This window comes from Eptesicus fuscus, chromosome 2 (genome assembly GCF_027574615.1).
Source record: "Eptesicus fuscus isolate TK198812 chromosome 2, DD_ASM_mEF_20220401, whole genome shotgun sequence".
NCBI classification, from domain to species: Eukaryota; Metazoa; Chordata; class Mammalia; order Chiroptera; family Vespertilionidae; genus Eptesicus; species Eptesicus fuscus.
The window spans coordinates 71,134,317-71,152,565 of record NC_072474.1 but is presented as its reverse complement, the minus strand read 5'-3'; positions in this window follow the sequence as shown (position 1 = coordinate 71,152,565).

The window sequence follows — 18,249 nt, the reverse complement described above, 5'->3', positions numbered from 1 at the left end:
ACATGTGATGTGGAAATTTTGGAAAACACAGACATATAGAAAAAGATCACTTACAATTCCATCTCTCAAATGTAGTTACTATAAACAATTTGGTGAACGCCTTTATTGACATAGTTCCTCTACGGGTATTTACCAAAATGCTACTACATTTGGCTTAGTGTTTAATAACCTGTTTTTATCACATAAAACATCTTATGAACAATTTTCCATATGTTAGTCACTGTTTCCTCCCCCACCCCCGCAATGTGATTTTAACTAGTTACACTATATTATACCATATGGATATACATTATTTATTTAATCAGTTCCCTATTGTGGAAATTTATGTTACTATAAACAACACTGTAGTAAATGTTTATATACAACTTCACCCAACCGTGATAAGGCCCGTTAGCTACATTTCAAAAATTAAAGTTGCCCGGTGAAAGGGAAGGACCTTTTAAAAGGATTTCTCTTTTAAAAAAGTGTCAATTTTATACTCTTAGGATAATTCCTGAATTATTATTATTTGTTTAAATATTTATCAATTTGAAAGCTTAAAAAAATCGTATTCTATTTTAAATATGTATATTATTGATTACCTGTAAGATTGAACTCTTTCTTTAGACTTATCCTATATTTTTGCTTTCTTGTTTATTGTATTCTTTGTCCATCTTTTCTGTATTGATTTATAAGATCTCTTTATATATTAAACACATCAACTCTTTGTCATATACTGTGATTATATTTTCTAGTATTTCCTGTTAGTTTTGTTGGTATATCTTTTGATATACAAATTTTAAAAATTTAAATAATCCATTAATATTTTTCTTTATTGCGTACTTCTTAGTGTTCAAAAGCTTTCCCATTCTTAACGCATATATATACGTATACATATGCATATACATTTTCTTTTTCCTTCTGATTTATTTATTTAACTATTATTCATTTATTAAATTCAACATTTCAACCTACCTGGAATTTATGTTGTTAAAAACTGGGATATTTAAATCTAACTTAATTTTTCTAAATAACTAGTCTATTAAGCAAGTAGCATTTTAAAAATAATTATAGATCATAAACTTCACAAGGCAAGTTCTAGTTCTGTGCTCTTGTCTATTTTATCCCCACAACTCAGTACAGTGACTGGCAAGCCCATGGGTGCTCAGACCAAATGAATAGTCATTCTTGATTCCTTTCGCTCCCTCCCTCCACTCCCCACAAGTTATGATGTTTTGTCTTAGTCTCTGCATCTCCACTACCACCTAGATTAGGAAGCATCACTTCTTGCTCAGATATTACAGATGGCCTCCTAATTGGTCTCTGCCTCCACTCATGTCCCGCTACAGTCCATTCTTCACCTATAGCCAGTGTAAACTCTACAAACAAAAATCAGGTCATAATACCATCTCTGATTTTCTTTGCTGAAAACCTGACTGCTGGTTGGCCACATCCTCACCCCCACTGCATCGGGGATAAAAATCTAAATGTGAGCTCCTTGCCCGGCCTCCAAAGTCCATGTGCCCTTGTCCTTGCCTACCTCTTTGACCTTCCTGCCTGACTCTATACTTGCTGCCCTGCATTGACTTTTATTCCTGGAACAGACCAAGCTGGTTGCTGCTTCACTTGGTGTTGCCTCTGCTAAGAAAGCTCTGCTCTTGTCACAGCTGATTTCTTTACATTTTTCTGTTTTCTTGTGTTGTTTTTTTTCCAGATATTATCTCCTTAGAGAGTCCTCCCATGACTGATCCAAATAAGGTCTCCAATCTTTATCACAGCCTCCTATTTTATTGTACTAATGACAATTATCTGAATTTATTTTACTGTTTTGTTTATTATTGAATGTATATTTATTGTTTTGGATCATCTATTTATTAGGATGATTCTCTCATTAAAACATTACAGAAGAAGGACCTTCAATTCTCTGTTCTCTGCTCTGTTCTCAGTGCCGAGAACAATGATAAGCCACGTAAAAGGCTCAAGAAACATCGACTATGAACAAATAATGGTGCCTTAATAAGTGTGTGCTGAGTAAGTAAATACAGATCATACTCTTCCTGACTTGAAAGAACACTTTTATTAAGAACTACGTACAAACTTTCCTTGAATTTTCCATCTTTGTAATGCCATACATAGCTGCTCACTGTAGAATAATGAGGATTTAGTTTATATTTAGTATTTTTAAGTCATGATTGTCATTAGCAGTTTCTCATAGACCAGCAGTAATTGATGACTTCATGTCTGAGGGAGAAAGGCTCCTAAAAATAGATATTTTTCTTGTTTGATTATTTCTTTTAGGGCATGGAACTGAGTGCTGGATTGACTGCCAGTAATGGCTCTGATTTGCTCATGCTCCCTGTATTTCTTGGAAGGACTTTCCTACACTGGTTTGGGCTTGGCCATGTGACTTACTTTGGTCAATGGGTCAATATCAAATGATATAAGCAAAGGCTTGAAAATCAATTGTGCACTGGGACTTACCCTCTGTTGCTCTCAGAGCCCTGAACCATTGTACTGACAAGCCTGAGCTAGCTTGTGGGATGATGGATGATGAGACCTTGGCCCAGTTGTCCCATCACGCCAGCTAACAGCCTAACAGCAGAGCCACTAAGCTAACTGCAGTGACTGAAGACCCATAAATAAGTCCAACTGAGAACAGCAGAACTGCCCAGCTGAGCCCTGCCCAAAGCACCATCAATGGCTGTGTTAAGCCACTAAATATCAATGTTTATGTTTTAGAGCCCAGGCTAACTAATGCATCAGGAGGGTTTGTGTTTTTCCCCACTCACACACAGATGTGTGTGTGCACACACGAAGGTGCATGCACACCAATATATTGTTAATTGGGAAAAAGAAAAATACTTGTATCACAATGTGCTCCTGCCACAATTCTGCTATAGGGATGCAATGACACATGGAAATGGAACAGAAAAGCAGTGGGGGGTGGGGGGGAAGATGTAAGTTATCCTGAGATTGGGTCATTTCCACAGACCATTACATAATTCCTGAAAAAATATGTAGAGATGATTGTAACTTAAAGAAAAGAAGTGGAGAAAAAGAAGTTGCCTGATTCTAACATTCTGTAACCCAGTTGCCATGGACCCACTCATATTGAGACAGGACAAGTGGAATAGGGAAACTGGGACAGACAGCCGAACAAACTGACAGAGCAGTTTACAGCAGGCACAGAAGGTCACCTCCTTGGAGATAACATCTAGGCCTCAGTTGTATTTCAGTTCCAGACCCAGAGAAGCAGCAAAACCAAGTGGGCAACACCAGGACCAGCTGCAATGACTGATCACCCCCTGCCCTGACACTGACCAATCAGTGGAGACCACGACCCTGAAGGAGCACACCTAGAAAACTGATGAATATTCTGCTGAAACTCTCCCCTGAGACCTCCCCTAAGATTCTGCCTTGCAAAAGAGAGATAAAGCCTCAAGACAAAGGACCCAATGCTCACTCTCCCTCTGGGGAGCAGCCCCGCCATTCTCTTCCCCCACTCTGGCCCCTCACAGGCATGCATCTCCTAAACACTAAAGGGCTCCAGGAGGCTTGTAACCAGGGGAGCAATGGGCAGTGGCAGCTCCTCTGAACCTGTTTTCAAGGACCCCTTTTCTCTGACTTCCCAGAGGCTAAGGCAGCCCAGACTAGGCTCTCCTGTTGCTTTAGCCCTTCCTTGTTTTACTGTCCCCAGCCTTAATAAATGTTCCCTCACAGTCACTTGGACTCATGCTGTGAAATTTTTCTTGCATAAAGTCAAGAACCCACAAACTACCAGCCTGCTCTAGGCAGAACTGCCAAGGGCCAGTTCCAGTTTCTGGCAACAATATCAGCTTGTTTCATGGATGTATTCCTCATTTCATATCCGAGGCTATCCTTGGAACCTAGGCTATTCTCTAAGTGAATTGAAAAAGGAAAGCAGAGTAGCTCCTAATACTGAGGGGATTCCCAACAAAAAATCCTAACTGGAGATTGCCTTAATAGGGAAGCCAGACATTCACAATAAGGCAACATAATAAGTTACTTTTCCAATATGCAAAGTTCAAAATAAATATAGTTTACAATTGGGAGTTTTGCCAGAAAGATCTTAATAAATTACAGCAATTGTAACATTAATTCTCTGGGAAAAAGTCCCAAAATTTATCTTGAGCTTGTGGAATAAACTGTCATTTCCTGTTTAAATTAAGGGACATGTAATTGCTTTCCTTTAAAAACCAAGACTTTAGAACTTTAATTTATTTTTTAAAAAATTCTTTGTTGAGAAATTTATTTTTAAAATTCCCCCAAAACTTTAACTAAAGTGATGTTGTTCCTGATGTACAGGTCATTTAAAAACTTTTGGGTAGTTGATGAATTTTTTAAAAGCCTTACCCTCTGCGGTTATTGTATATTCTGCATTTATACTGACTTTTGAATCAGGCTATGATTTGCCCTAATGATGGGGGGAAATGCCACACACCTGCTTTTATAACTTGAACAATGAAAAATAGTTGTATTAATTGAGAAGTGATAAAAATAATTTCCATTTCATATCTTCAGTATGGGCTGTTTTTCAATAGTGTAATGGCCAGTGGAAAGAAGTCAGCTTAGTCCCTGGAAATTTACTGGAATGTGACTGAAATCTGGGTGGGGACATGGCTCATTCCATTGATCACCAGGGATGATTCTGCTAATCTGGCTGGCTGTGCTAATGTTCCTCTTCCCTCCCCAGCACCACGTCCATCCCGCCCAGAGCTGCTTGCTCCCCTAAGTCAAAGAGGACCACCTTCCCAGACAAGGGAAGATTTTTCTTCGGTCAGGGGTATAGGAGTGACTGCCGGGCTCCCCTGCTAAAACCAAACAAGCTCTCAAGGTCCATTTGTAGGAGAACACAGGGCAGTCAATCCCCAAGACTCTATCACATTAAAATGAGGTGCTGCATGTGGCAATCTGCCTTTCTTAAAAAAAAAAATTGCTGCCGAAACCGGTTTGGCTCAGTGGATAGAGCGTTGGCTTGCGGACTGAAGGGTCCCAGGTTCGATTCCGGTTAAGGGCATGTACCTTGGTTGTGGGCACATCCCCAGTAGGGGATGTGCAGGAGGCAGCTGGTCGATGTTTCTCTCTCATCGACATTTCTAGCTCTCTATCCCTCTCCCTTCCTCCCTGTAAAAATCAATAAAATATATTAAAAAAAAAATTGCTGTGTGCCCGGCAGGTACAGAGATGGTCATACAAAGACCAATAAGACAACTGCTGCTCTTCAGGAGCTAACATCTTGAACATAAACATGGATTCCATTCGTCTTCTCTGCTACAGGAAAGAAGAGATTTAAAACCACATACACTTTCAAAATTCAGTGACAAAGAAACACAGGATATAATGGTGTTTTGATAGATTTTTAAGAGGTGAGGAGATATAAGGGGTTTTAAACAGATATACCCTTTAAATGAGTGCAGAATCATTTTCAAATAAATGAAATGACCAGTAATCATTCTCCCACCCTAAATGTTACTGCTTTTTAAAAACTGGTAATTGTGTACAAAACACATAGAAATTCAATAGGCCTGGCTGGTGTGACTCAGTGGTTGAATGTTGATCTATGAATCAGGTCATGGTTTGATTTCCGGTCAGGGCACATGCCTGGGTTGTAGGCTCGGTCCCCAGTAGGGGTATGCAGGAGGCAGCTGATCAATGATTCTCTCTCATCAATGATGTTTTTATCTCTCTCTCCCTCCCCCTTCCTCTCTGAAATCAATTTAAAAATATTTTTTAAAAAAGAATTTCAATGGAATGTGACAGTAATTGCTGTTTTTCAAAATACGACACTTAATCAATTTGATTTGTATTCTATTCTGTTTCTCTGTTCCCTTTTCCCCAACACACACACTTGTTATCATAGAAGACATCTCTTCAAGTTTTGAGAAAAAATGAATAAGATAACAGTATAACAATAACAACAATAATAATGTATTGTATGAAAATTTAATTCTACATGACAATAGCTTGTAAGCAATTAAAGTAAATGTACTTTAACAATATCAGCAGTTGAATGTTATGGAATGTCAAATTGTCACCTGGACATTCTTCAGGGATGTATTGTAATGGTGACCATATTTTTAAACAAAAAAATTGTAATATTTGGTATGACTCCTGGACAGAATACATAAAATTAGAATTTGTTAAGAAATCATAGACATATGACTGTTAAACAAATAACACAATCTTCATTAATGCAGACCTTATGTGTTAAGTTCTATACTTGTCCCCTTATGTTTGCCCTATTACTAAAGGACCACATGATTGACAGCTCCCATCATTTCACATTTATTCCAACCATCCTGTTACTTATAGCACACACTTGCTCATTAATCATGCTTGAGGGTAACAAAAATTTTTTTTAATCTTTTCCTTTAAAAGGCCTCATGGCAGACTTAAAAAATGTTATAAAGTGTCAACTATTGTTTTTCTTAGAAGGCTCCACAATTGCTTTCCATCTCCCCCTTAATAACTACAACTATTTGTGGGTCATACATTCTAAGCATAGGTGCTAGTATAATTTCAGAAAACAGGATATAGCTGAGATTATGTTGGTTACCACCACAACATGCAACTCCTGGAGCAAACCCTGTTTGCACCAAAGGATCCTTCGTGGGGTCAATTTTTGTGATGTCACATAGATCACAGTATATTGGCAGAACTAGGTTTAACACTTGAGTAATGCAATTATATGTCTTCTGGGTTGTATACTCATTAGTTAGAATAAAATGCTGATCTGGAATAAATGTTAACCTATCTGAACCACTCTCATTAAGCTATGTATTTTTTTCTAATTTCTACAGATAGTCTTTGCTTTTGACATCTAATATTCTGCACTTTTGCTGCTTTTATTTTTTTTTGTTGGTCCAACAATCCCAAGGATATAGAGTTTTTACCAAATTTCTTCTGCACTATGACCTAGATTTTCTGTTTAAATAAATTCAATTGAGGCATAATTTATATAATACGACGTACCCATTCTAAGTGTACAGTTTTGAGCTTTGACGAAAGTGTACATCATGTAACTACCACTGCAATCAAGGTGGAGAATATTCCCGTCACCCGCATTGTTCCTCAGGTCCCGATGTACGTAGGCCCTCACCCCTACCCACAGGCAGCTACTTATCTGTTTCTTATCACAGCAGACTATTTTGTTTGTTTTGAAACTGCAGCTGTATAGTAACCACGGCGATCTTACTTAGTTCATACATTTGCTTGAAATCGCTGGGGGTTCTGATGGAGATTTATTCTTTTCTTTAACAAGTGTTTATTGATCCTCTATCATGTACCAGCCATTTTCTACCAATCCTCTTGTCTTTGCTTGTGATGACAATAAAAGTGGAGATAATTTTATAACTGTATTTCATAGGTAAACTTTTTATTGCTTGCCAATATGCAATATGGAAGTTAAGGAAAAGAAATACTATGAATTTCCAGGTTGGACAATTTATTTTGTATTGAGTGCTGACTTTTATTGAGCATAACTGATATATAATAAACTGTACACATTTAAAGCATACAATTTAACAAGGTTTTACATATGTATACCCCATGAAATCATTATCACACTCAAGATAATGAACATGTCTATCACCCTTGGAAGTATCCTCATGATCCTGATCCCCCATTCTGTCCATATAAGAATTCTAATGGTTCCACATCTTCACAATCACTTGGTATGGTTTGTCTTTTTAATCTTAGTCATTCTATTAGGACGGTATTAGTGGTATCTCATTGTGGTTTTAATCTGCATTAGTTTAATGACTAATGATGTTGAATATGTTTTATGTGCTTTTTGAGTATATTTTTGTGATTATTTGGAAGAAATTTTCCAATACTTTAAGACTTCTCTGATGAGACTAGTGGTGATATTGACAAATGTGATGTTTTAACATAAGATAATGAAATGTCGCAAATGGAAAGATTTTATTCTTTTTTATGGCCAATAAATATTCCATTATATATATGAACATCACATTTTTATTCAATCATATACTTATGGGCACTTGGGTTGCCTCCATATCTTAGTTATTGTAAATAATGCTGCAATGAACATAAATTTGCAAATGGATTTCTTTGGCTATATACCCAGAAGTAGAATTACTGGGTCATATGGCAGCTCTATTTTTTTTTTTTTTTTGAGGAACCTCCATATTGTTTTGCATAATGGCTACACCAGTCTGCATTCCTTTCTACAGTGCATGAGGGTTCTCTTTTTTCCACATCCTGGCCAGCATTTGTTGTTTGTTGACTTGTTGATGATAGCAATTCTCATTGTGGTTTTAATTGCACTGGTGGAGACATTCCTTGTATTACATAATGTCAGATCAACCTCTAACATTTCAGTTGTGCCACCCTTTAACACTGACCACTGGCAGACAAATACAGTCCCTTCAATGGCCAGCAGACCTGCAGTTTAGGGAGAAATGGGGTGTGTGTTTTCTTTTGGTCTTGGACTACATAGAAGCTTGTCAGTGAGAAAAGGAATGTCAGAAAGGAATGGTTGAAAGGAAGGATTGAAAGAGTAGGAAAACTCGATGTTCTTAATATGTTTTTCTCCAGACATGTCCTGAAATGTGACATTCCATTCCTGTAATCTGTCATTTTCTACTCTACAGCCAACGGTTCCAACCTCCCAACATGTTCCTGCAAGCAAAGGTCTGAACAAGGAAGCTACTGCAGAAAAATCTCTTTTAGTGGTATCAGCAAAATTTAATTGAAATGTAGATTTTAGTAGTCTTGCCCATTTGTGCCTTTTAAAAGGACCCCAGAAAGAGAGGCCTGTAGCTCAGGAACTGTAGCGCCAATAGCCTCACTCTAAATCCTGTCTCCACATCTGATTTCTCTTAGTTTCCCCATCTATAGAACAGGGATAATAATGAAAATAGTAATATCCACTTTATAGGGTTGTGGTGAGGATTAAATGAGTAAGCACAATGAATGTGCAAAACCTTCAGAACGGTTCCTGGCACAGAGAGAGCATGTGTGAGTGTTAGCTATTATTTTAATGCCTGGAATAGTTACTGGTTGTTTCTCTCCCCTTTCCAACATATACACATGCACACCCATACACATATATAAATATACACAGACACACAAAGTTTTTATGATATTGATATTAAGATGCATATAATCTTCTTAGGGTGTTGTATACAATTAAAAGTGCTTTGATTTAAAGAGTTTTCAAATACTGTAGCTATTCAGGGCAATAGACAAAAGGAAGAATGTTTTAATTTCTATGGCATTTTTCTAGGGACTAGTGTTCTTTCATAAGAGTCAGCATATGAGGTAGAAAAGAGTGTGGTGGGGGATTTTGGGGGCTTTTCTTCCTCTTCTCAGTTTTATAACCATTAATCCACATCCGTCTTACCAGCTGCCCCATCCCCTGACACTCACTCCAGAAAAATTAAGGCCTGGGGAGAACTCATTGCACTATTTTGCACACAGTTTAGCTTCCTGCTTCCAGACCAAGGTCTCATGACCACCTTCACTTAAGAAGACTCAACCTTCCCAGGTTGAAACTCAAGATGTGATGCGTTTTCAGGCTTTGAGTGCACAAGAAGGCCTTAGCTAACACAGCAGCCTGTCTCCTCCAAACTCCCCATCAGCTGTCATCAGAAACAGTGACTTGGCTTTTTTAACCTTAAGTTCCTATTGGTACAGGTCCCTGGAACCTGAGCCTTAAAGATTCACATTTCCATTGCAATTTTATAGCCGGACGGTTCCCTTGTTCCTAAGAGGATAGCCTCTCACCTTGAGTCTGGTTTCCTTGCCAGTCTTAAGATTGGGGAGCTTGAGGCTGCAGGCACTGTGCTTAGTGATGTTGAAGCTGCAGTTCTGGAGCACACCTTACCAGCTTCTCCTTTCTACACATTGCTGCTTGACTTACCCATGGCTCTGTACATGGCAGACTTCAGTACATTTTCTTTGCTACCACTGAGAGTGGCTGTGTTCCTGTCTTTCTTTGCTCTAATCATTTGTCTCAACCCAGAAACCACTGTAAAAGGAGATGTGGACACTCTAATGGGGTTAAATGTGGCTCAACATGGCATAAATGGTGACCCCATAGCTCACTGGCCCACGCTCTCTACCTGCAGCACCGGAACTCAGTACACCGCCCCCCCTCCCCCCCCCAAGCTCTTTCCTCAGGGATTTCAGCTCAGTCCTTTCATGGTCTTCTCTCTGACTCCTGTTTGCAATCAGGTGAGGCCACACCCCTTCCAGGGCTGCTGGTTTCCAGTGCTGACGTTCAAGCCTGAGGGTTTCACCCTGAGGCTCCAATAGTCATCTGAAACCTAGGCCTGAAAGCAGCTCCTGGGCAGCCCCACCCCTAACTGCCATTTCCTTTTCAGTAAGGGTAAATCTGTCATTCCAGTTGTTCAGGCCATGAAACATAGAGACAGCCTCAACTTCTCTCTCTTTCTCACCTCACCCAACCCATGGACAAATCCTATTTGTTGTATCTTCAGAATATATCTAGGGTGCGCCAATGATTAACTCCCACGTTACCATCTGGTCGGAGGTATTGGCTTGCTCATGGGTTTTGGAAAACTTAATAATTGGTTTCTTGCTTCCATTCTGTTCTTCCAACACAGCCTATTTTCAAAGTGGTCCTTCAGAGAATTTTTTTTTTTTTTTTTTAGTTCTACTTTCAGATCATGTCATTCGTGATGCTTTAAAAAGCTCAAGTGGCTCCTTATTTCACTCAGATCAAAAGCCGAAATCCTGAAAATGGTCCTCGAGGCTTTGCTCAATCTGGCTTCTGGTTCCACCGCTGACCACATATGACTGGTCCCTGGTGATCACTTAGAGTGTGTTTGTTTGCAGTTGCTATTCCTTCTACCTGACATGCATTTTCCCTAGGTGACACATGCCTATGGCTTATCTTGAGTTTATGCTGAATTGCCACCTCTGACCATTCCACTTAAAACTGCAACCCCACCCCCACCCCAGGGCCACCATTCCTGCTTGGTTTTCTCCACAGCATGCATTCACTTTTAGATTTTCCATTGGTGTATTGCTCACCTCCTTTCACTTGAATATAAACTCCATGAGAACAGGGGTTCTCATCTCTTTTGCTCTTTGCTGTAATCTCAGTGGTTTCAGTTGTGCCTGGAATGTAGCAGACACAAAAGATATATTTGTTGGTTGGTTTACAAATGAATGAATCTGCCAATAACTATATTTACTTTGGACTGCCTTATTAAGTGAAAGACATGGTGCTACATTTTATCTCAATGAGCCCGTATAGTATCGGGCCCTCTATTACAGAAGGGAGTGGTTTTGTTGATGATAAAATATTTTGCCAAACACACAATGAAGCCCTTCTTGATGCCTCAAGACATAAAGTTGAGTACCATTCCCATCCATTCCTAGGAACACATTAGGCTGATACCATACTTTTGGGGAAAACTTTTAGCTTAACAGACAGTGTGTTCTGATAGAAAGATAATTTTAGAAGGACTGTTTTCCCCTGGATCTTAACAAAGCTGAGCCCCTTTTTCACATTGTTCAGTTGCATGGAATCATAAACAAAATGGCGATAGTATCTTTCCCTTTTCTGCTTCAAAGTGGTATTGTGAGAATAAATAAGCACTTATGTTTATAGAAATGTTTTTGCTAATTATCTAAGGGTGTGTGAGACTCTCCAAGAGGGTCTTTAGCAAGAAGACCTGTTTTATGCATGAAGAAGCCCAGCCTTGGAGGCACTGCCCACCCGGAAGCCACAGGAAATCGGGCAATGGTAAGTTCTCTGGGTGCAGCTGGCCTGGGCACCGCATACAGAGAGAACACTGGCTTTAAACTTTGTTCTGCATCAGAATTGCCCCAGCACCCTTTAGAACACAGACTCCTGGGCCCCAGTGCCAGAGTTTCTCAGTCAGTAAGTCCTCGGTGAAATCTGAGCACTTGCATTTTTAATATGTTCCAGCTTAGGGATCAGACTTGGGAATAGAATATAGACTGCTGTTTGCTGCTGTTCTTTGCTGGATGCAAACCCCTCCTCCATCCTTGCAGCTGGACCCGGTGCCCAGGTGAGGGCTCCCCAGCTGTCACATCCAGGGCCCCTGCTGGTGGCTGAGTGAGAGAGGGACCAGAAGTGATGGATGGAAGTAAGCTCAAGTCTCCCTGTCCCCCCGGCTGAGCTTTGATTCTGCAACTATGAGGATTGACATTTCTATCTCTTACAAGTGGTGACGACTTGTACCACAGGATTGATTTGGTTAGTTCACTGATTTTTCAAAGGCAGAAAACTGAGGGTGGGAGTAGTAATCTACTACTGAAACTTCAATATACACATAGGACACTTAGTAAAATGCAGATTCCCCCTACCACCACCGTGACCTTGCAGGAATGCTGACATATTGAGTAGATCTAAGGTAGTTCAAGAAATAACATTTTAAATAAAAACCTAGATGATTTGACAATGGGAACTCAGGGGACCCATTTGAGAAATATTTGATTTAATAAGTTGCCCACGTTCACCCAGATAATAGCATACATGAAATAGAACCATGTCTAATTCACTAAAGTATGTTCTTGAGTGCCTACTATGTGCAAATAATGTTCTAGACTCAAAACAGGCAATGGTTCAAAAGATAGACTGAATCACTCATGCCCTTTCAGCTATAAATGAGCTATCTCTTTGTAAATGTGTCTGATACAAAATGCTTGAGATGAACTATGCTTTATTTGTGCTTCAATTTCAGCCACTGTTATTTAAGGAAATGGCAATTATGAGCATCGTTTATATAGCATCAATTTAAAAATATAATAGCAAGTAGAGAATGTTTTCTCTAAGGAAATCCATTAAAACACCACATAAATCCATATCATACAACACAAGTTAACCTAATGCAATCCAATACAATATATTTAGTACAATACAGCAAGAAAACAACGTAATGCAATACAAGGCAATATCTCATTGCAGCCGCAGTGCAGTAGAGTTAGCTCCAATCTCATGTCAGGTCTTAGTCTGTGGCGCCCTCTCGTGGCAGAATTGAAAAGCTTTCTTGTGGAGGTTACAACTGCCACTTTCAATTGAAGGAACACAAAAGAAGATAAGGTTCAGCTGTTTTATTACACGGTAGAGGTAATCGATTTAGAGACCCGAGCTTCTACCTGAGCTGGTAATAAAGTAACTGATCGTGCTGTCCACACTACTGATTATTTTCAACATATTCTTTTGATTTGTGATAAATAAATAAGTTGCCCAAGTTCATCCAGACAATAGAATATATGGAACACAACTGTGTCTAATTCATTGAAGAATAGTAATCAGCCGAATTCTCCAGCCAGCAGATAGGAGACTCGAGTGGCAAATACAGGAGTGTTAGAAACCCTATGACAAATTAACATAAATACGTAAATAGAAAATGTAACAGAATATAATAGAAATAGAAAAATCTGTATCTTCTAATAAAGAGTTATCTTCTTTGTGGTTGGAGAGCAGTTGCTTCTATGCTGTTTGGAGACAGCAAGGAGAACATTAATGATAAAAAAATTTCCTTATTTTTCAAAATGTACATGTACAACTATTCATTCAATTCATACTTATTCATTTGTTCAAATGAAACGCACATATACACACAGAGCCAGTTCATTGCATGGTAGGACCCTTTCCCTCCCTCACACATTTACTGAGGATGATGAGAGCTTTTTGGTCCCAGGCACTGTGTGAAGCACTGGTGGAGCTCACAGTCATGGGCTGACTCCTTCATCTCCTTTGTGGAAAGTGTGTTCTCTGATTGAGCATGATGACATATGTGATCCAATACCAGTGGGTCAAACTCAGGTGATCCAGTTAGGTGTCTCTTGGCACTCTCAAGCTCAATTTTGATGGTAGATAGACAAGTATAGCAATCTTGGTCTGAGAAGGTCTCAGTGATGAGGGATTTAGGCTCTTTGAGGGCAGGTTCCTGGATCATGTCACCTGGAAGCCTCTAAGACAAGGAGAGGTGCCCGCTGAAGAGAAAGAAAATCTGCAGTGGATTATGGAGGAAGGAAGACAGTGTCAATTGCAATTCCAGGACCACTTGCAGTGAGAGGGGCCATACTTCCTTCCACTTCACTTCTTCTCCCATGTTTCTCCCAGGAAAAGAGACTCCTGGAATCCTGATCCTGATCCCTATCTGTATATGAGGAAGTGGGTGCCAGCAGTGCTGGGGTGGACCACAGGAGACATAAGTCAGTATACATAAGTTATGGCCCCAGGTTCTCCCTCATTGCCCAGTTATTGGAGTGTTTTGAGCAGATGGCCTTCAGTCCTGACACTTCAGCAGTTGTCTCAGCTGCAAAGTTGCCGGGGTTCTTTTCCCAGCCTAACAAAGGGTTCAGCATTCTGGAGAAAGGGGCTGATGCGTAGATGATTAAAGAGTCCAAGGATGAAAGATAATTTTGAAAGGCATTGGGGGTCAGAGGAGCTTCAGCTAAAGGAACTGAAGACTACTTCCTTGACTCAGGACCCTGCTTTTATTAACACAATTTGTCCTAAGGCAAGGTGGAGATAATACACTTCAAAAGGTAAGGTTTTCAAAGGATAGGGTACAGAAGCATTGTCAGTTTGGGTAATAGCCTATAGCTATTTAGGTGTTTGGCCAACAGGAGGCAATAAAATGCCCTGAGCTGTCTGGCAGTTAACAATCCTATTCAGGTTTTGGGGAAGTGCCATTTAGCCCCGTTTAGCCGTTCCAACGGGTAAACTACATATGTGGCTCACCCTTGTTGAGCCGCTCAAGCTTCACCAACCTTTTGGTGAAACTCTTGTAATTATTACATGCTGGAATTGGTTCCTGGCACATAGTCACCTTACCCAAGGCCATACCCTTTGTGTCCTGTCCACATCATTCACTGGCAAGGTGGAGGTACAAAGACCAATTTGACTCAACATAGGACAACTCTGATGGGCCATTGCAGCTCCGTAATAAACATATAAGTTATGACTTCGTGAAAGATCTAAGAGATTTCAGTGCAAGTTTATTTAAAGTTTCTGCTATTGTTTGAAATTAGGATGCTATTAAATTTTAATTACTATATATAACTTGATAATAACACCTTAAACATGTAACTTTTCTCTTTTTAAAGAATATTTACATAGAATAAAGTCTCATGATCAGTATTACCAACTCAAGGCACATGTATAATTTTGTACCTTCTATGGCCTAATTACTTTTCAAAGGGTCATGCAGGTTTGCTGTGGGATGCATCAAAATATGTTTCCATATAGTCCATGCTTGATAAACACCTCCAGCTCAGGCATTTCTAAACTTTGAAAATTCTACCTAATTTTTCTTGGTATAAAGATAATTTGCTCAGCTAATTTTGAAACTTTCTCTAAAAAAAAATTAGACAAAGTTTTAAAATTTTATCTACATATGAATGAAAGAGATTAAGAAATGTCATCAATTTGCTCTAATGAAAGTTGCTATTAACTTAATAAAATAATTTTCTACTCAAATTATAACCTTACAACTCTTTTTTAAAGCTCTTTGGACCTTTTTCAGTTTATTTGGGAAGACTTATTTTAATGGTTACTACAACACTTGTATGATTGTGAGGAAGAGAAAAGCTTCCCCTCATATTCAGGAGTTGGCCTGGCCCTCCCAGCGAGATCTTAGTGTTCTCCTGTTGAAATAAACAATTTCACAGAACAGGGACATCAGACAAGCCACAGGGTGACGAATCAAGACACAGAGGAGACCACTTCATAACCACATTGGAACACAAAGTCAGGAACATGGTTTAAGCTGCAAAAATGATCAAACCTCTCTCTATCCTGGCTAATCAGAATGGCTGCTGCTTTTTTACCAGTCATGGTTTTAGCATCGCTTTAGTCTTCTCTTGGTCTAGATAAGATTTATTAAGATACCCAACTATGGAATTGTCCCACTTCCTGACAACATGCAATCTAGAGAAAAACCCTTCTCCCTAATCTCTCCTCCAAATCACCCGACACAAGCCCAGATTCTACAATCACTTCTTCCGGATGCAGTTTCAGTGAGACACTCCTCCCCTCGGTGTGCTTTCTCTCCCACGTGATGAGCAACACCGGCTACTTGTTCAGCTACAGCGTTGCCCTGGGTGAGGGCATGGCAACTTCATCCTATTAGTAACGCCAGTTTAACTTGGCTAGAACATTGGAGGCGAGGCTGACATATCCTAATCTAGTCTTCCAGGTTAACTTCTCTAACGTGCACAATATTTTCTCTCCTGAGTTCCTCAATTTTCAGTGCACTTTTTTTCAAACAAGAAACAGGCCAACAAAAGTATTTATTAAATGCTTGGCAATGTATACGTACATATGCCTGTATGTGTGCCTATGGAGAGGTGACGATCTGGTTAGTGTTTGGCCGATGCACCTCTTGCCATTTGCTTATATGGCATTTTGAAACTTTGAGGCCTTTTCCAAACTGGGTCATTGCTGATCCAACTACCTGTGGGTAAGTAGAAAGACAAAAGAGAGACTAGCGAGAAATGTGTAGAGGGACATAAGTTGGAGAGGAATCTCTCATGAGGGCAAGGCTATGGCATGTGGTTCAATGTGGGGAGCCAATATTTTGTAACTGGCAATATGTGAAATCAGTAGAGAGACTGAGTAATGCTTTGTATATGTAATTCTCTGAATTCCTGAGGAAAACTTCATGGGGGAGATGGCTTTGAACGAAATGAGAAGCAAGCAGTCTGGTCATGTTTTATTTCTCAACATCATTTCCTGTTCTGAGACTAAAAGGTAAACTATGTCTGACAATGTTTCCGCCAAGTTCTCAGAAAATGAAGCTTTTCTCGAGTTTGACATAAACTGTGTCTCACACAGTTACACAAGTTGGTGAATAGTAGGATGACTGATGCAGTGTGAATGCCTTCATTCCTCTGAACCTGCTATGATGAATCGTAAATTACAAAATCCAGATCAGCTGCATAACCAGGATCTTTGGTCTGGCGACAATTCTCCATCTTTTATTTTTAGGAAGATGTCCACAATGAAGCCTTTATTACTTTATGTAAAAAGTAAATCCCTCATTTAAAGTTACTTCATGCACCGAAGTTTACAGTATTGGAATCCGTGTATCAATTGAGAGCTTTCAGTTGGAGAAAACCTGAGTCAATGTAAATTTATTGGCTCATGTAACAGAAAACTGAAGAAAGATCTAGATCAGACATGTTTGGGTCAAAATCTTGGCTCTATATCTTCATTCTGTTTTTTTCCTCAGCCAGGATGTGACCACCTGGTCAAAGATGTCTGCAGCAACTGAGGCCACATGCTTCCTCGTCCATTTCCAGGGCTGAAAGTGACACTTTTCACAACATCAAATGATATTTTCCAGTTCTTTATGCCGATTGAGCCCAGGGGTGTGAAGTATGCTGATTGATCCTCACCTGGAGCTGGAGGAAGGTAAGTCCACTTCAACATGGTGGTTCCAGCGTGGTTCCTACCTAGTCACTACACGTATTTCCTTAAAGGAAAGTCACGGATGTTTCAGATGAGGGGAACAGAGGGAATAGAGGGAATAGATACTGTCCAGGACTTTCCATTTTTAAACCTTATCCGTAAAGGAAGTGATATCCCATCTTACCTGTAAGTGGCAGTATTGGGCTAAAAACATGGGCTCTGGACTGAGCAGCCACTCAATTCTGAGATCCACCAATTGTAACAACAGGGTTATAGGCAAGTTTCTTATCCTTTCCATGCCTGGTCATCTTCATTTGTAAAATGAAATTAGTAGAATCTTCCTTGTGTAGCTTCTATGAGGATTCAGTGGGATAATACACATACAGCACGTAGCACAGTGCTTGTCAATTTCTAAGTACCTGTACTTGGAACTATTTATTTGCATGTGAAGTAGCCATTTAATGGACTCCCTAAGGGAATCACATTTATGTGCTTGAGCATCGGCCTGCTGCCCAGTGTGTTGGAGGTGTTTTTTCCCAATCCTTGGGTCATTTTTGTCAGTTAACTAATTTATTTTAGGCAGATTCAGTTCTTTGGGCCAGATTTAGAAAGTGGTCTGATACTAAAGAAGTGATGTGTTGTGGTACATTGTAATATAAATGTTCAAAAAGAATCCCCCCACTCCCAGGGTTCCCAATGGGGAGGTTCCTTAGCAGTGTAAATATCAATCTTAAATGGGTTGAAAACAGAGTTCCAGTACTATCTTATTGCATCTCTATGGTTTCTTGTTAGGAAAATCATCAAATAAGGCCTGCTAAACCTACACAGAGCAATTAGTCTTGTTATTCCTGCTTAGTTCCTTT